Source organism: Strongylocentrotus purpuratus, unplaced genomic scaffold, assembly GCF_000002235.5.
Source record: "Strongylocentrotus purpuratus isolate Spur 01 unplaced genomic scaffold, Spur_5.0 spur5_scaffold_20, whole genome shotgun sequence".
NCBI lineage: Eukaryota > Metazoa > Echinodermata > Echinoidea > Camarodonta > Strongylocentrotidae > Strongylocentrotus > Strongylocentrotus purpuratus.
Window position 1 is genome coordinate 27607606 of NW_022145606.1, and position 21369 is coordinate 27628974.

A 21369-nucleotide genomic window follows, 5' to 3' on the forward strand; every position below is an offset into this window, starting at 1 on the left:
AGTGCAGTGCTGCTGTGCAGTGTGTGTGAGCTGCAATTTAACTCCAGCAAGCTCCAACACCGGCTCCGCGCACCGCAGGCGTCCGAGGCCTGCGGCGCCGGTGTTCGAGCTTTCTGGAGCTGAGCTCGAGTCGAATAGATTTGACACTTTGAAATTGTTATCTGTTGGTTTGCATCATTATTGCCGCGATTTCAATATAGTTTCGTGAATAGATTTACGAAACCTGATCTTAGAATTAGTAAAAGTATTACTAATGTTTAAGTTTTTAAACGACTGTCTGATTTTCTTGTGAAAATTTTACTTTGAAAAATGATAATCGAAATTCATGGTCAGAAATAATCACAATCTAGGGTCTATTATGTTACAGTTCTTGCATCAAATCAATGCATGAAAACTTAGTTATTGAACTAGAAAAATGTTTTTTTTTTAAATAGGCAATTATGAAGTATAGGAAGCCTGATACCTGTCCTGAGCCTACTAAACAAATCTCAACAAAGTGTAGGCCTATCCTTTTATGAATTAATGAAAAAGTAGCCCCAGAAAAAAGAGCCCCCGAAAGTTGGAAAAAGTAGTCCCCGAAAATTTCCCAAAAATTTGAAATGGAGCCCCCGAAATGAAAAACTTAATTTTTTGCCTGCGCCCCCCTCTAGAATCCCTCGGATTTCCGCGGGTCCTGAGTTGAGTGTATATATAATATAGGCGTGGGGTCCACGGGTTTCAAGGGGCCATAAAAACCCCAAAAGCTCGGGGGTTACGTTCTTCAAAGTTGGGGGGGGGGGGGGTGTGGGAGATCGAGATCAGATCGCAGCGAGTTGAGTGTATATATAATATAGGCGTGGGGTCCACGGGTTTCAAGAGTCCATAAACCCCCGAAAGCTCGGGGGGTTTAGGTGTTTAATTAGGGTCAGATGAGCATATTTTTAATACTTTATTTGTGACACTTGCGGGTCACTAATTGGCGTGGGGTCAATACGTAGAGTTGCGTAGTGTTGCGTACAAACTACGCTGGCCTACGTTACTATATGCTGAGGAACGAAAAGGGGTACGCAAGATGAAAGAAAACAATTCAACATGTTTAATTTTTTTTGCGTACTTTCGGCGTAGAAACTTGACGCAGAAAGCAGCCTTTTTACGCAACACTACGCTACATGCCTACGCAACAGTACGCTACCCTACGCCAGATCGACAAAGCAGTAAAAGCTTTCCACACAGTAAGCAACCATAAGCAAACCTGTACGCCAGCCTACGCATAACCTACGCAGGTACTATTTTCCCATTAATACGCAGCCTAATTTCTGCATAGTCGGTACGCCACACTACGGAACTCTACGCAGTTCCAGTGGCTTAAAGAATAATTACCGGTACAGTTGGATCGTTTTTTTAATTTTTGTATAAGGCCAAATTAAAAAAAAAACATTTTTAGCATCCTGTTTTTTCGAAAAATGGGAAGGAGGCCCTTTTTTTTTTTCTTTCAAAATGGCCGCTCCGTACATTTTTCCCTGACATTCGGGCTATTTTTCAAGATGGCGGCCGACAATTTTTTTTTTTCTTATTTAAAATCAGAAATACATTTTAGCAGTGCTTTTCATGTTTTTTTTCTTTCAAAAAAAAAAAAATAAATAAAAAAAAAAAAAAAAAAAAAAAAAAAAAAAAAAAAAATAGGAGGCGGCCCCCCAAAAAGGAAGTAGGCGGGGACGCTGTTTTTTTTTCTTTCAAAAAAAAAAAAAATACGAGGCGGCCCCCAAAAAGGAAGCGGGCGGGGACGCTAAACATGTATATTTTTTTAATGGCCTGAATGGCAAATAAAGTTCTTGGTGGTTTTAATTTAGACAGTCTCTATATATCTATTTACACCCCCCCCCCCCCCCCGCCCACCTCTAGAATCCCGCGGATTTCCGCGGGTCCTGCTAGTCTTTATAAGTAATACGCTAAGGCTCCGCGGGGGGCGCGACGTCTCGGCGAGCCTTTGTATTCTATTGTTTTTTAATGAGATCGCCGACCCAAGTTGGTGCGGCTATCTCCTCCTGAACCCTCCCCTCGGGGTACCCGTGCCCGGTGCCATCGTCCGCGGGAGAGTCTACTCTAGCGAATTGGCTATACTCCGCCCGAGGTTCTCCTCCGTGTCGACGTCCAGGGCGAAAATAGACGCGACATGCATAATGCAGGATATGCGTGACGACAGAGATACCTCATGGATATTCAACATTACATCCGTAGACACACGACCGATGACCATCCACTCACATTAAGTTGCGTATTAAATGCACTATGCACAGGGTCGGGCACAAGCCACAGAGATACACACGAAGCTTCCCGTCCACGTCCAAACTTAGAGACCTATTTCCATCATTATTGCCGCGATTTGTATATAGTTTTCGTGAATGTAGGTATGAAATGAAAGCTTATTTTGTGATTATTACGGCAATGTATACTAAAATTTGATTATCATTTTCTAAAGGAAAGTTTTCACAAGAAAACCATTGGACTGACAGTTCCGTCGCAAGCTGCCTTCAGTCAACACAAAGTGCAGTGCTGATGTGTATAGTGTGTGTGAGATTTGCGATGAGCTTGCAGTAAGCTCCAACACCGCGCACCGTAGGCGTCCGACGCCTGCGGCGCCGGTGTTGAGCTTAAGGAGTTACGCTGCAGTGTGTGTGAGTTCACCTAAGCTTGAGTCGAAGAGATTTGACACTTTGAAATTGTTATCTGTTGGTTTGCATCATTATTGCCGCGATTTTAATATAGTTTCGTGAATAGATTTACGAAACCTGAGCTTAGAATTAGTAAAAGTATTACTAATGTCTACGTTTTTAAACGACTGTCAGATTTTCTTGTGAAAATTTTACTTTGAAAAATGATTATCGAAATTAATGGTCAGAAATAATCACAATCTAGGTTCTATTATGTTACAGTTCTTGCATCAAATCAATGCATGAAAACTTAGTTATTGAACTAGAAAAATGTTTTGTTTTTTAAATAGGCAATTATGAAGAAGGAAGCCTGAAACCTTAGCCTACTGAACAAATCTCAACAAAGTGTAGGCCTATCGTTTTTTATGAATTAATGAAAAAGTAGCCCCAGAAAAAAGAGCCTCCGAAAGTTGAAAAAGTAGCCCCCGAAAATTTCCCAAAAATTTGAAATGGAGCCCCCGAAATGAAAACTTAATTTTTTGCCTGCGCCCCCCTCTAGAATCCCGCGGATTTCCACGGGTCCTGAGTTGCGTGTATATATAATATAGGCATGGGGTCCACGGGTTTCAAGGGGCCATAAACCCCCAAAAGCTCGGAGGTTACATTCTTCAAAGTTGGGGGGGGGGGGGGAGAGATCAGATCGCAGCGAGTTGAGTGTATATATAATATAGGCGTGGGGTCCACGGGTTTCAAGGGGCCATAAACCCCCAAAAGCTCGGGGGTTTTAGGCGTTTAATTAGGGTCAGATGAGCATATTTTTAATACTTTATTTGTGACACTTGCGGGTCACTAATTGGCGTGGGGTCAATACGTAGAGTTGCGTAGTGTTGCGTACCAACTACGCTGGCCTACGTCACTATATGCTGAGGGACGGAAAGGGGTACGCAAGGTGAACGAAAAACAATTCAACATGTTTAATTTTTTTTGCGTACTTTCGGCGTAGAAACTTGACGCAGAAAGTACGCCTTTTTACGCAACACTACGCTCCATGCCTACGCAACAGTACGCTACCCTACGCCAGATCTGCTAAGCAGTAAAAGCTTTCCACACAGTAAGCAACCATAAGCAAACCTGTACGCCAGCCTACGCATAACCTACGCAGGGACTATTTTCCCATTAATACGCAGCCTAATTTCTGCGTAGTCGGTACGCCACACTACGGAACTCTTCGCAGTTCCAGTGGCTTAAAGAATAACTACCGGTACAGTTGGATTGTTTTTTTAAATTTAATGTAAGGCCAAATTAAAAAAAAAAACATGCTTATAGCGTCCTGTTTTTTTGAAAAATGGGAAGGAGGAGGCGCTTTTTTTTCTTTCTTTCTTTCAAAATGGCCGCTCCATACATTTTCCCTGGCATTCGGGCTATTTTTCAAGATGGCGGCCGACAATTTTTTTTTTTTTTTTTCTTTTTTAAAATCAAAAATACATTTTAGCAGTGCTTTTCATGTTTTTTTTTCTTTCAAAAAAAAAAAAAAAAAAAAAAAAAAAAAATAGGAGGCGGCCCCCAAAAAGGAAGCAGGCGGGGACGATTTTTTTTTTTCTTTGAAAAAAAAAAAAAAAAAAAAAAAAAAAAATCAAAAAAAAAAATCAAAAAAAAAAATAAAAATAGGAGGCGGCCCCCAAAAAGGAAGCTGGCGGGGACGCTAAACATGTATATTTTTTAATGGCCTGAATGGCAAATAACGTTCTTGGTGGTTTTAATTTAGACATTCTCTATATATCTATTTACACCGCCCGCCCCCTCTAGAATCCCGCGGATTTCCGCGGGTCCTGCTAGTCTATAATAGTAATACGCTAAGGCTCCGCGGGGGCGCGACGTCTCCGCCGGCCTTTGTATTCTATTGTTTTTTAATGAGATCGCCGACCCAAGTTGGTGCGGCTATCTCCTCCTGAACCCTGCCCTCGGGGTACCGGTGCCCGGTGCCGTCGTCCGCGGGAGAGTCTACTCTAGCGAATTGGCTATACTCCGCCCGAGGTCCTCCTCCGTGTCGACGTCCAGGGCGAAAACAGACGCGACATGCATAATGCAGGATATGCGTGACGACAGAGATACCTCATGGATATTCAACATGACATCCGTAGACACACGACCGATGACTATCCACTCACATTAAGTTGCGTATTAAATGCACCATGCACAGGGTCGGGATTACCCGAGTAAAGCATCTTTGTATAGGATATCCTTTGTAGTAGCTGCACAAGCAACAGAGGTACACACGAAGCTTCCCGTCCACGTCCAAACTTAGAGACCTATTTCCATCATTATTGCCGCGATTTTTATATAGTTTTCGTGAATGGAGGTATGAAATCAAAGCTTATTTTGTGATTATGACGGTTAATGTATACTACATTTTGATTATCATTTTCTAAAGGAAAGTTTTCACAAGAAAACCATTGGACTGACAGTTTAGTCGCAAGCTGCCTTCATACAGTGCAGGGCTTCTGTTCAGTGTGTGTGAGTTGAGACGAGCTTGCAGGAAGCTCCAACACCGGCACCGAGCACCGCAGGCGTCCGACGCCTGCGGCGCCGGTGTTCGAGCTATGGAGTTACGCTGTAGTGTGTGTGAGTTAAGCTGAGCTGAGCTCGAGTCGAAGAGATTTGACCAGCGCTCAAAATACACGGGGGCGGTGGGCGATTCGCCCCCGTGAGCTACAAAATCGCCCCCGTCAGGTTGCTCACGGGGGCGATTGCAAAATTAAAAATCGCCCCGGTGGAATTATAAAATAAAGATAATCTTTTCTGTTATAACTTTAACACAATATTGAGTTTCAATTTTCAGACCTTAAACCAATGAAATGGAACTAAGATTAGCGTGCAAGATTTCTCGTGTTATGAGTAGGCCTATTATTACCGATTCAGCTCGCAGTGCAGTGCCGCCGTCAGCAGTGGTTATAGGCCTACTGCGCCGTTAGTAGCGGTGCGTGTGCACGCTGCCGCGCCATGTCTGCTGGAGCTGGAGGCGATCGGGCAAGGGCAGAAACATGGTCATGGCCTGGAGAAGTTTTTCGTTGTCAGCAAATAATGAACCTCGACCAGTAAATCAATATTAGGGACTTTTTGATTTGCACGATGAGAACGTGGACTGCAACGTGTGACCTCCTTTTAAGGCACTGCCAGTGCTTAAAAGGACGTCACATATGATTGCCAGTGCCTTATTGACGTAACACGTCCACGTCCACGTCCACGCAAATCTTAAAGTCCCTTTTGAGGAGAAGAGGAAGACCAAAATGTCGTGGAATCAGGGGCGGCGATTTCTGTTAATGACCGGGGGGGACGAAATGCGATTTTTTTTTTTTTACGAGGATGTTATGCGAGGGAGCGTAGCGACCGAGCGAGATTTTGTTTGCAATTTGATTAGTCTAAACGCTGCACTCTTGGGCCTTCCAGAGCCTAAAAGTGTGTTGCAGTCATTATTCAGTATATGCTATACAATTTGTTTTGCACTTTTTCAAATTTCCAGGGGGGACGATTCCCCCCTAAAAAAAATTGAGGGGGGGGGGGACATGTACCCCCCCCCCCCCGTCCCCCCCCCCCCCGCCCGGATCCCCGCCCCTGCGTGGAATGATATGAAAACATGGGCAGATCTACGGCGGGGGGGGGGGGGTAGGGGGTTTTACCCCCTCCTCCCCCCCCCCCCCCCTGGCCCCCTTGGGCTGCCAAGTGAAAATGTGATATTAAAGCGGGTGGGAGGGGGATTCTGGAGAGGAGGACTACTAATCTATCTCAGATAACCCTAAGTTTTTGGTTGCTGCTTTATATGTAGTTGATAATGCATGATTAAAATAAAGAGAGAGAGAGAGAGAACCACCATCATTTTGCAATGGTTCAGGGTTCGTGTAATGTACATTTGAAACCATTTCTTAGCGTCTCAATCCTAAAAAAATAGCAAAACTATTTTTGAGGAAAAGCATTATACTGAATTAAATAAAGAATAATAGCTTTATATTGGATCATACTAATACTAATACGGGCTAAAGAGGTATTCCAAAATGACATTCTGATAATCAAAATTTGTTCTAGTATCATATGTATATACGCATAATACAACTGATCTTTATGATTTCTTAACGTGACATAGCTTCTTCTCCCTCTGCAAACAAAACAGAAAACAAGTTTATTTAATAAAAGGGCCATGCGACAAATAATCATTGTGATTCAAATTGATGCAAGGATTTTTTTGAATATGCAATGCTTTTTACCAGAATCTTCTTTGTAAAAACGACTTTTACAAATCTCAGCCATCCAATTCTGCCACTGTGCTGTAAGATCACTTTGAGATTAGGAGAAGTGTATTATGTAATGGGTATTTTAAATTGAATGGAACGTCTCAACTCAGTAAGCATGGCTGAGATTTGTAAAAGTTGTTTTTACAAAAATGATTCCGGTGAATAATAGTGCTTATTCAAACAAATATTCGCATCAATTTGAATCACAATCATTATTTGTCGCTTAATCCCATTTAATGACCATGTTTTCTTTTTCGTTTGCAAGGGGAGAAGAAGATATGTCACGTTAAAGATATCATAAAGATCAGTGTTGTATGCGTATATATTATATACACAGGCCAGTAACAGCTATGTAGCTTGTAAATTTGTAAGAGGGAAAATGCTGATTGAAATGATAATGATGAAATAGCAAATAATTGAGGAGTATCATAGGTACCAATTCAATGGATATTTGTATTTAGAGCCCCCGTCAGTAATAAAAGAGCCCCCGTGAGAAGGCTCACGGGGGCTCTTTTTTCGGGGGAAGAGCCCCCGTGGACAAAAAATTAATTTGAGCCCTGGATTTGACACTTTGAAATTGTTATCTGTTGGTTTGCATCATTATTGCCGCGATTTCAATATAGTTTCGTGAATAGATTTATGAAACCTTAGCTTAGAATTAGTAAAAGTATTACTAATGTCTACGTTTTTAAACGACTGTCTGATTTTCTTGTGAAAATTTTACTTTGAAAAATGATTATCGAAATTCATGGTCAGTAATAATCACAATCTAGGGTCTATTATGTTACAGTTCTTGCATCAAATCAATGCATGAAAACTTAGTTATTGAACTAGAAAAATGATTTTTTTTTTTTACAAAGGCAATTATGAAGTAGGAAGCCTGAAACCTTAGCCTACTAAACAAATCTCAACAAAGTGTAGGCCTATCCTTTTATGAATTAATGAAAAAGTAGCCTCAGAAAAAAGAGCCCCTGAAAGTTGAAAAAGTAGCCCCCGAAAATTTCCCAAAAATTTGAAATGGAGTCCCCGAAATGAAAAACTTAATTTTTTGCCTGCGCCCCCCTCTAGAATCCCTTGGATTTCCGCGGGTCCTGAGTTGAGTGTATATATAATATAGGCGTGGGGTCCCCGGGTTTCAAGGGGCCATAAACCCCAAAAAGCTCAGGGGTTACGTTCTTCAAAGTTGGTGGGGGGGGGGGGGAGAGATCAGATCGCAGCGAGTTGAGTGTATAGGCGTGGGGTCCACGGGTTTCAAGGGGCCATAAACCCCCGAAAGCTCGGGGGTTTTAGGCGTTTAATTAGGGTCAGATGAGCATATTTTTAATACTTGATTTGTCACACTTGCGGGGAATTGGCGTGGGGTCAATACGTAGAGTTGCGTAGTGTTGCGTACCAACTACGCTGGCCTACGTTACTATATGCTGAGGGATGGAAAGGGGTAAGCAAGATGAACGAAAACAATTCTACATGTTAAATTTTTTTCGCGTACTTTCAGCGTAGAAACTTGACGCAGAAAGTACGCCTTTTTACGCAACACTACGCTACATGCCTACGCAACAGTACGCTACCCTTCGCCAGATCGACAAAGCAGTAAAAGCTTTCCACACAGTAAGCAACCATAAGCAAACCTATACGCCAGCCTACGCATAACCTACGCAGGGACTATTTTCCCCATTAATACGCAGCCTAATTTCTGCGTAGTCGGTACGCCACACTACGGAACTCTACGCAATTCCAGTGGCTTAAAGAATAACTACCGGTACAGTTGGATCGTTTTTTTAATTTTTATATAAGGCCAAATTAAAAAAAATACATGTTTAGCTTCCTGTTTTTTCGAAAAATGGGAAGGAGGAGGCCCTTTTTTTTTCTTTTTATTTTCTTTCAAAATGGCCGCTCCGTACATTTTTTTTTCTTTTTTAAAATCAGAAATACATTTTAGCAGTGCTTTTCATGTTTTTTTTCTTTCAAAAATAAAAAATAAATAAATAAAAAAAAAAAAAAAAAAAATAGGAGGCGGCCCCCAAAAAGGAAGCAGGCGGGGACGCTGTTTTTTTTTCTTTCTAAAAAAAAAAAAAAAAAAAAACTTTAAAAAAAATTTCAAAAAAAAAAATAGAAGGCGGCCCCCAAAAAAGAAGCGGGCGGGGACGCTTAACATGTATATTTCTTAATGGCCTGAATGGCAAATAAAGTTCTTGGTGGTTTTAATTTAGACAGTCTCTATATATCTATTTACACCCACCGCCCCCGTCTAGGATCCCGCGGATTTCCGCGGGTCCTGCTAGTAATCATATAATTAAACAACAGCCCTCTCCAAAAGGAGGGCGAAAAAGGAATTCTCTCCCTTTGCCAGTACATGCATGTTATAACTAGGGGGAAACAAAGAACACCTTCTTCCAAAACAAAGTTATCACTCTCTCAGTGACTATTCTACTTCTCAGCCTCTTTATGGCTAAACCCTAGTCTTTACAACACAGAACCTATCACGTTCCCCTTTCTGCATGACGCACTGCATTAGAAGTAAATAGCTACTGTACAAAAGAATATATAAATACTTAGCGGGTCTGATTAATCAGACTAACCTTACTAGAAGGAGATTACTGGTCTCCCCACTGTCTTTTGCAGGGATCACATGTATACTGAACACATAGACACATGTGCGCATGGTTGAAATCGGACTAGGAGAAATGCCTCGTTATAACAAAATCTTGTTCTATCTGTGGTTATTATAACGGGAGTAGACTGTACTGCTCTTTCTCTCTCATTTCTAAAAATTCTATTTATCACAAAATCATTACAAGGGAAAGGATATAATGGAAGTAATGGGCCATACGATGTTAGTTTATTAATCGTATTCTTGAGATGCATTTAACCATCATCATCATCATAGTTATCTACATTTAATCATTAATTAATAAAGATTTCCTCACATAATTCAACATTCATAATCTTTTTCTAAGCTGATCTATTATACAAAGTCTTACTCTTTATTTTAATACAGCAGAAGGCATGAACTGGAAAGGAATATGCAAGACAATGCTTAGTTCATAATTGGTATTAGTTTTCAACAAGTTTTTTATTTGAGCTGAAAATCTACGTTAACACATGCCTCACGGTCATGTATCAACTGACTCTACAATCTACATACTTTTCCAATGACCAGCGAGGAGGATGATTACTTGACGAACAAAAGGTTGAATAATTGCACTTTAACTGCTGGTAAAACAAAGCATATTTAGATTCAGTTAGAGTGCATACATGTAGATTGATATTTCTAAATGCATAGAGAGCATTATTACCTATACAAGGCATTTTAGCTGCAAAATAAAAACTTGTATTTTGCGCGCTACTACGAATCCCCAACCGGAGGAGGAAACATTTGCGATGTCGCCTTCTTCCGGGTTTTCCCTGTAGACCACTTTACAAAAACAGAGGGCGATATTGAGCGATGTTCCACCCTTAAAAAAAAAATAAAAATAAAATAAAAAAATAAATAAATAAAATAGGTAATAATAATTATATTGACTGGGCTTCTTTCGGGGTACATCAGACATATTGACCGCGCTAAGACCATATTGCCCTTGTCTTCGACTCGGGGCAATATGATCTGAGCTTGGTCAATATTTCCGATGTACCCCTCAAGCCTAGTCAATATAATATAAATGCGCCATCTTTCGATAAGAGTTACATAGTTTGTACAGGCTCTCAATTCAAATAAAGAAGAGAGTGAGATAATGGATAGACAGCCTAAAATATTTTGTTTTGACATTTTAACTTCTGAATGTGTTTAAGAGTTTTTATAATATTTTATGAATGATTTTTTGTTTTTGTAAACTTGCTGAAGCTCCACTGTAAAAAAAAATTATAAAACAATTAAAAAAAATATAAAAAAAATAATAATAATCTTCCAGATCTCATTCCCCTTGTAGGTCAGACATTCTTTAGCATCACACAGAATACATAGGCTATGAGGGGGTAAATTGTACATGAAAACTGCCATTCTATTATGAGCATGTGCTAAGCTAGGGGAAAATACAATCCACCCTCTATTGTAGAAGATGGTTGTGTAGTCGACAGGTGTATGTTGTTTCCTTAGGGTGGAGCATAGCAAGTTTGCAAAAAAATATATATGTTTCAAAACATATTTTTATCAAACACATTCAGCAGTTTAAATATCATAAGTTATGGTCAGGACTTCAAACCAACTGGAAATCAGCTTGCACTTACATGGCACAGCTACAGTGATTCTGTTTTGAAAACAAAAATTGACAAAAATAAGATGCTTAAATAAACACAAATCTATTTACTGAAATTCGTTTTACTGAATGAGATAAGGGCTCAAAATAGTGCAAATACCGGTAATTTAACGTTATCTTCGGGTAAACTTTATATGCTCCTGACCACAATTTACAGGGCAGAATGTGTTGGTCTATCTGTTAACATAACTACTATAAAGTGAATTTTTAAGACTTTAATTTCTTGAAAATGTTTGATATTTTTGTACATATATTCCCACTCCGAGAAAAGTTCAACCTATAAAAGCTCTTTGCAGAGATGATTCATACAAGAACTTGATTTAGGATTATCTTACTGATTTCCTGGAATTACAATTTTTACAAGAACAGGCAGTTTCATTTTTAATCCTATTTTGTTTGAATATCCAATCATATGTTTTGCAGTGTACATTTTTAGAATACAAATTTGTGTAACTCCAGTTTTCAGAGCAAAGTACATGTAGCATAATGTAATAAAAAACTTTTGAAAAACTGACAGTTAATAAGGACAGATAAATTTGTGGGTGTCACTGTGGGCTTCAGGTCAGGACTTTTCAGGGAAATTACTGTGTTTGACTCATTTCTTGAAATATACTTTAAATCATGGAGATCTACCAAAAAAGTATTTGATCAGCACAAAAGTGCAATGATCAGTTTTAATATTTTCTACTATTTCGGTAAATCTTTCTTGATTGATGTAGAACAATTTAGACATGTTTAGAGGCCCTTTATCTTCAAGTGTCCATGAGCTATCATGGTAGAAATTGCTGGAAGCAAGTGTCCAAAATACATTCCTCTAAGATGATGCAACTGTTTTCCCACCCACTCCTGATCATACAGAACATCTACAATCACTTGCTCAGATGGTGTCCACACAAGAAAATTACACTTACTTTTACCAGAACAATGCATTGCTATTTGCACCTGGTAATAATAGCCAGAACCAGCTGTAGTTTGGCTCAAGGCATGGGCACACAGAATATTTTTTTATGTTGGGAACCGGGGTAAAATGCAATAAATTATTGAAAAATTATTGCATTTTCTGTGTTTTTTATATTTATGGAACTGCCCCCTACCCTAGCCCCCGCTGCGTACAGTCATGGTTTAGTGACAAAGCAATGGCCTCGTAACTGTGAAGCCCCAGGATCAAAACCGTGTCGATGTGCAATATTAGTGCCCTTTTGTGGGGCATTAATCCTCGTTACTGTCATTTATGACTTAAGGGCATAGGTCCCCTAGTTGATAAGCATAGTAGCATACACATGCTTTAGCAGTCACGCAAAACACACATTGGCAAATTATTGTTCAACACAATTTGAGAATGTATACTATTATCTAGATCTATTATTTTTAAATTATTTTTAAAAATTATTCCATAAATTGGGATAAAAAAAAAATATTCCACCTTTATGAGCGACAGTGTACATATTTGTGCTGATTGCCAATCTTGGCAAACCAGGATATAATTGGGCTAATAATTATGAAGATGAAAGCTTAAACAGAGTAAGCATACTCACATGCAGTTGCTGCTTCTTGCAGAAAGAGCTTAAACGTTTTGGACTTCGCTTCTGGACTTCGCTTCAGCTTCAGCAAGGTGGAGCGTGGATTGATTCTGCATCAGATTTACCCCAGTATTTATTGAAAATAAATCAGTATTCGTGATAAAATCACGCCACTTTTCGATACCAGGAGAAAAATGTTCAAGTATGCGTCAATCTTAAGTTGAAGTATGCGTCAATCTTAAGTTGAAGTATCGTCAATGTTAAGTTGAAGAATCAAGTCAAGCCACGCAATGACGAGGTGAAGCGCGGACAAAAGAAGTAGTGAAATTAAAGCGTTAAACAATAAATATATGTTTTATTTATTTTTTATTTGGTTTTCCTCTTTAAAAAAAAACAAAGGTAGACAATTTTGAAATTTGTTTTTTCTCTTAGAATTAAATGATAATAATGATAGAAACAGACAAAAAACAAGGATATTAAAGTAAAGATACAAGTCAAGGAAAGATTTGAAATAGATCTAGTGACTTCTGCCATGTCAGCCGTTTTTGTTTGTAATGTTTTGGTTAACCTCTGAAAGAAAGGCAATGAACATAATAATAATTACAACAATATTAATAATGATAATGATAAAGAAATAATAATAATGATGATAATATTAATACCGGTTTCTTAAATAACGCTTTACGATTAACTGAAAAAAGGGCTTACAGTACTATTATTAATACTCCGGTCACTGGATTCGAGTACTATTCTGCACATTTGTAACGCACATTCTCCACAGCGTGACTCCCTGTATACATTTTTTTCAGAATTCATGTTTCCCATTTACCGAGGTATCAATAAAGAGTAAATTTTAAAAGCCATGGGTAACTCGTGGTTCATCGAAAACATAATAAATCATGAACATAAGCTTTATGGTTGTTATGTCAAAAGACCAACAGCTGAGAATTAAAAAAAAATGTAGGTCTATGATGATAGGACTGTAGCCATGGACATACAGGTCCATGGTTTAGCCAAGCACAATTATTGCGATGATTTGTTCCACAGTGTTAAAGGCGATATTAGGCAAACGTGGTCTCATATCAATAAATCGTTAGGTCGGTCAAATAGGCATTCACTTCGTCAAGAGATGGATTTTAATAGAATACTTCTATCATCAGCCAAGAATAAGGCTGAAAATTTTAATGAATATTTCATTGGATTACCCATGAAAAGCAGTACAGATATTCCTCAAGTTCCACAATCTTGTTATGATTATATGAAACAGTGTGATGATAATGCAGCTATGTTTCTAAAAACCAACTTCAAAATCTGAGATCATCGATATTGTATCGTCTTTTAAACCATCTAAATCTAGTGGCTCAGGGGGGTGTTTCAACTAGAATTATAAAGGAGTGCATTCACCTTTCTATTAATCCCTTATGTACACTCATTAATATTTCCTTATCTCTTGGAGTTATTCCTGATAATTAAAGTGGTACTAGTGTATAACAAATCTAACCGTAAAAATGTCATTAATAATTATAGGGCAATAGCACTGTACTAATCTTTTCTAAAATTATTGAGAATATAATTTATAAACGCTTAAATGAGTTTCTATGTAAAAAGAATAGCTTGACTTTTCAGCAGTGTGGATTGCGTAAGCACTTCTCTACACAAATGGGTGTGTTTAATTTATAAGTCATATCATAAAAGCTATTGACGGAGACAATTATTGTTTGGGGATATTCTTAAATCTAACTAAGCCGTTTGAAACCATCGACCATGGCATCCTCCTCGGTAAACTTGCGCATTATGGAGTCCGTGGCTTGTGGTGAATGGTACTAGTTCCCAACTTGCTTCTATTAAATATGGTGTACCTCAGGGTTCTGTTCTTGGTCCCCTGTTTTTTCTATACAACTGAAATACACTCAGCAACATTATTCTCAAACTCACTTTTCTCTCTCTCTCTCTCTCTCCTCGTCCATCTCCCTATCTCTCTCCCCTATCCATCTCCATATATCTCAAATAAATAAGAGAGTAATAAACATATGCGTGGGAACATACACATGACATAATCTCACATGTAGCTTCAGATTAAGTTAGGCTGGTGGTATCAGTATTTGTCATAATAAGGATTGAGATAATCACTTCCAAAAAAAAAAGGCGAATTTAGGGGCCATTTACGTAATGTAACCAAATTAATGCATATGCCTTTGGGAGGCGTCTACATACAAATTATTTCATTTACCTGTTAAAAATGAATGTTTCTCAATATTCAGAATTGAAATTACGTACATGAGTCGTTACTATGTAGGACAAACGTTATGGCTTGCCCTAATAACAACACGTAATACATGCAATTTTCATTCTGACTTTTTAAATACAATTATTCGTAACAGATAAATGAAACAATTTGTATCGAGGCACATTATAGATATACATTTAATACTTAGATTACGAAAATAGCCAATCAAAGTAGGTATTTCAAAAGTTGGTGTAATATAGACCTTGCACGCGATCGAAAGTCGATAATTTCGTTTGTGTGTCCTCTTTTAGAGTTTCTTGAGAATTCCTTTGATCCACGAATATGGAAAAATAGGGGATATATATTATATAATTAAAGATAAATAGGTCTTGGGATTGAACATCTCTCAAAGTAGGTACGCGTTATTGTCAGGATTGTTTAGATTCGGATGAAGGATCGAAAGAAAAGTCAGACACATCTGAGAGAAATCAAATACCCGGATGCTACTCATTTAAAGCTTCTTTCAAGTCCCAGGTCGGTGTCTAATTCTAGATTGTACTAGCATAACAAAGATCAGGAGGATAGGGAGCTATATGTGAGCATCACATACCTGGATGCTACTCGATTACCATCATTCAAAGCTTCTTTCAAATCCCAGGTCGATGTCTTCTAGATTGTACTAGCATAACAAAAATCAAGAGGATAGGGAGCTATCTGGGAGCATCAAATTCCCGGATGTTTAATCCTCAAGTGGGATCATTTCATGATAGACAGCATCTTGACTTGTAATTCTAAGCGCGCGTGTATCGGGAAAGTATCGTTGAAACATTAACGTCGTAAGTAAAACAATAAATTAGCAATAACAAAAATGTGATGAAGAAATGAGGAGATTCACCCCGAAACGAGTCAAGCGCCATGTTTCGAAAATGTTAAAGTAACACCACTCTCGAAAAATAAAAATATGCCTTTCATTTGATACCCCGCTCCTTATACATTCACAGAAATTATTTTGAAATTATTGTACAAATTGTCAACATTAATTCTCGTTATTTTCTTTATAATTATTCTAGTAATGTCAATCGCAAATACCTCAACTCGAAAAAATGGAGATACAATGTGTTGCGATTTGCGACGGAACTCTTCAGGTGTTTCTCGCATAATATACATTAAACACTATCAAACCATCTAAATATCATCAGAAAGAATTCTTTAAAACTCATCCGTTTAAAAACAAAATGTATGCGACCATTATAAAAGGGTAACAGGACGTCGCACTTCTAATTTGTTTTCTTCCTTCAAATGACATTTAGTGACGAAATCTTATCATTGCACAAAAAAGAGGAAGAGATAGAGAGAGAGAGAGAGAAAGACAGAAGGGGATGGTTAGGACAGTCTTGACGCGATAAGATGTTGATTCCTTCTCATTTTATCTTTAAAAAAAAGGAATATAATTGCCGTCATAGATTCCATTGTTCACGATTTTAAATTGGTTATCGGATACAATTGCCATATATAAACCCGAAAAAAAAACATGTGAAGAATAAATGAAATAACAAGCGGTTTTTATTCAGTCGTTTATTTTCATCTATATCCGACACGCGAAAGTCATACACATTTCTATGTTAGTGCCGGTGAAAATAAAGATGCACATTAATTATTTTGCACACTACTTTTTATTATATCCCACTGAAAATCTCTTATTGGGGTGGATCCAGGTTCAAAGGGTGAGAGGAGGGGGGGGGGGGGGGGGGGACAGTTGACAAGGGGGGGGGGGGAGAGAGAAAGGGTCCTTAGCTTAAATCATGGAGTCAGGAGACAAGAGCAATTTTTTCAAGTCCAAACTTCAAACTAGTGAGAAAATGATTGTATAGAAAATAATAAATGCCGGTTTTTACAGTTAAGAAGTAGAAAACATCGCATTCATTTTATTAATGATACTGAATTTATATAAAATAATCATATCAATTCCTTCGCGCTCCTTTTGGGAGATCAACCGACCCGCGCGCATTTTATATTACATGACATATGGTAAAATTCTCGACATCTTTTTACACTTTTCTTTACCATTAAAAATCGAAATTGAGAATAATATCCTCAATCGAGATATGAGAAGAAGGAAACATTTCCTTTACATTCCATGTAAAACCATGCCCTTACTTGAAAAAAAACTCCGTCACTTTGACGTTGAACTTTACAATCCATTTAAAAAAAATTACTCTCTCATACACAATGTCAATGGATCGGTCGCACTGTGCTCGATTGCATTTCAATAAACCAATCTTTAACTTTGCAGCAACGCGTTTTGCGTCAAATTTGTAAATCCTCAATCACAGACAATGACATATGATACGTAAGCTTTTCATACATATAAATTTCATTTTGATTGATTCATTTTTAGCTCCGTCAATTTTCATGTCAAATCATGCTTCATGTCCCATTTTAGAAGCCCGACCCAGTGTTTTGTGCCAGCTAGCCCTGTATGCATGTACGTAATGCTATGCGTATACATATAACTGAACATGCATAAGTACAGTACATGTACACACGCAGCGCAGCGCGTACGAGCGCACTGCACTACATTTCATTGGGTCAGTACCATTATGAAAATAGGGGAACAATGAGTGGGATGGGTTTAGTGCCGTCACAATACGCATTACACGCGTACGTATATAATTAGAGCAATTTATGCACCCCCAAGAAATAATGAATACAGCCCGACCTCTCTACACACAGAACTGCACAGATACCGCACAGTCCGGTCAAGGCGGTACGCGTAGCGTTAAACTGCCAAATTTACAGAAATTGTGAGGAGCGCTTTTGCTATGAAAGGAATTGATATGGACAATATATTACTGTTTAAAAAAAAATCAATTTAATTTATTTGAAATGTTCGGTATGTGACTTTCATCTTCATAATCTGATAATGGTGAACAATGTATTATACGAAAGAATGGGAAAGAATTCATCGTTGTTTCTATCTCAAAAGGAATATTCTGCTACACTGTACCAACATTGTTTGGCACACATGCAGCCTCGTACTGCAAACGTATGAATATTCATGACTCTGTCGATGGTTGCGTGGTCGCGGAGAATGTTGATTTTTACACAAGACAGCACGGGACTCACGAATATGCACGACTTATGCCACGTCTCGCTTCCCGGAACAGCGTATGCTCTTAATTATGCATACGGATGCGCCTCATCCAATGGGGGCAAATGTAGGCCTACAAATATGCATACACAAGCCACGCCTTCGTGGCACCGGGAGGGCCCGTTCGCCCGGGGGTAATTCAGGCGGTCGGTCAAACCGTAAGAAACGCGTTAAAATGGAAGGACGGGAACAGTTTTAATACTAGCAGAAATAAACAAGGCATATGAAACAGTAGAACAATTAGAACGTTTCAGTTACGTATATATATATTTTTATTACAGTAAGAATAATAATACAATCTATCTTTAAAATAGTACAAATCAGACATAAAATGAATTAAATATATTAGCTATTTCTTATCTAGAAGAAAAGGACCCATGAACGGAATTATGCCTTTATTATTACAAATTCATATGAACATAATTAATAACTTTATACATCTATTCACCGAATATGAGGACATAACCCCCCCCCCCCCCCCCCCCCCCCCCCCACACACACACACACACACAAAAAGACACAGCATATTTGTTTTGTTTTGTTTCTGTTTGTCTTACTTTCCCAAATAAGAAAGAAGGATTCGTCATACACTTGCTGATTACTTACTGATTTCGACTTGCTTTTAGGCACAAAAGTGCTGAATATTGGTAAGTGATACACTCTCTTCAAAATGTTGCCATTATCAAAAATAACAAAAATACACATATCGCTTTAGCCCTTCAAGAGATTTTTTTAATTTTTGTTTTTCTCATCTCCTTTCTTGAGAGTCTCATGGCACAAATGCATCACGTCACCCTGTCACCATTGAAAAATACAGCAAAACTCTGCCCAAATCAGCCTTAATGCAACTTTCCATTTCATTTTACCCATTTATGTAGTTGTGTCACTCCACAGGGGAAAATATAATATATTAATTGCTCTGGAGAACCATTAGATGACTTTTCATAAACCAGGCTGACCAGAGTAAACAGATTTTAAAAAAAGCAGAAATACGAAGTTGCAAACCATCTGCAGACTCCTATTAATAAATTGCGATATTGGTTAATTAATTATATCATTACAAATCTTTATTTTCAGTTTTCTTAACGGATAACTGATTTTTCTTATGAAACTGAAGATAAGGCATATATATTCAATACTGACTTAACGCCATTAAACTATTACCAACAAAAACAGACTCTCTAGTCTCAAGTTGACATGGTGTATAATTGTTTTGATTTAAAGTAATCAAATATAGGATAATGCTAATATATACATGGTTATGACAAGCATATATAAAAAGACATTTTAAGAAAGAAATGCGTTTTTTCGATGTTTATTTACTTGAACACCTTTGCGGACTGGAGTGGAATGTAAAGAGGGCCGATCGAGCCGGACAATTGCAATTAACTAACCTATGCAAGCATGTTATCATATTTTGTTAATTTTCAATGGGATGAACTTGGATTCGAAACTTATGACAGTTTTTACTAAAAGCTCCCTGGCTATTAAAGCTTATCTGCCATAGTTTACAGGACGGATTAGACCGCCCTACAAGGTCACTGGACAGGTGGTTTTCTCATCAACTCAGCTCTAAGTTAACATAAGAAAAAGAGGATCATGGGGGACCAATGGTCACCGATTAGGCATTGTTTGTTGCATAGAGGGCGCAAGTAGCTACAAGTAGTGCAGTGGGCCTTTAAACAAAAAAGGAGATTTCAAAAAATAAAATACCCCGGTAGTGTCACTATAATAATAATGATATTGTTTACCCAGGGAAGCCTCACCAGCTTCAATGCTGTTCTTCCTGGGTTCTACACCCGGGTGGAGGGTGGCAAATCTGGATTAATATCTTTCCAAAGGACGTTAGCGCCGGGCTGAGACTCGAACCCTCTACCCTTGGATTGAGAGTTGAGCGATCAAACCACTATACCACGACACCTCCATTCTTCCCCCATTCATTTTGAACTACAAGGAAAACTTCAAAAAATTTGAGACAACTTACACAGAACCTCAATAAAATATTTGTTTAATGATTGAAAGATGATGCCAAATAAACCTAGGACAGCGTCTCTGCATATAGACATTATATGCAAATTCATTACATGTAAACCCTTTAGCATATGGCACAAAAATCACAAACCAAACGTTACATCTTAGTACTTGCACAAGCACTTCCCAAATGTATAAGGAAATTATAGGATATACACAGGAATTTCATAAAATTTACAGTTATTCAATTTAGAAAAATTACAACTGAAAACACAAGAAATAATAAATACATGATATATACATAATTTGTGTAAAATAAGCAATTTAATAAATTTGTTTATTTACCAAATACGGAGATGTTCATTGTGCTTGAATGAATTGATCATACATTTTGTATCGTACATAAGAAAAACTTGCCCCTAACTTAATATAACGAGGGCGCTGTTGCAGAAATATGGAAACACACACTGAAGGAAAAAGAAATGCAGATATGTCAAGCTCTATACAATTTTTTTTATAGGAATCCAATCAGCATCATATCTTGTAGAATCACAAATATTGCCATGTGGGCGGCAAAAGGAAGTTCACACACGTGTATACCATATGCAGCAAATTTCCAGTAACCCACTTTGCTCTACATATTCTATACATGGTACACCTTCACATAAAATGAGAGTGACTAAAACGAGTTGAAATGGATTGGTACCTACCTAATTTGAGAAGTTTGGTGTCCAATAATCACATTTTTGTTCTTAAGTTACAGCCATTGTAATGCTAATGATCTTCTGCTTACCGGTAGTGCAGTATGAATGGTCAAATGATTACGAATAACTAGATAAGGCACATATTATTACAGATGACGCAGAATAAATGCAGAGTTAATCTTAGTGCTGTACATGGGCGTATAAAATAAGACTATTAGTGCGAAGTCTATGGAAACAGAATTACCCTTTGCTTTGTCCAACGTGTAACATTAGGTGAATGCATGTTGTTAACTGAGTTACATACATTAAATTGATTTGAAATGCCTCTTGGCAGATGTGAAACATGTGCTTTGTGCATTATAAATATTAATAAAGGGCGATTCCATGCAATGTGTCCCATACGACATTTGACAATTGCCCATACATTTCTTCCACAAATGGTAAATATCTTGATACAGTATTAACAACTGTGAGTAGTTGTAGTGATAAGAGAAAGCACTACTCGATGCAATATGAGAGAAAAAAAAAAATTAGGGGTCGTATGGGACAAAATTCAAAGAATCGCCCTATACCGCTGCGGCGGCTAGCGATCCCCACCCATAAGACCTTTTAGAAAAAGACGTTGTA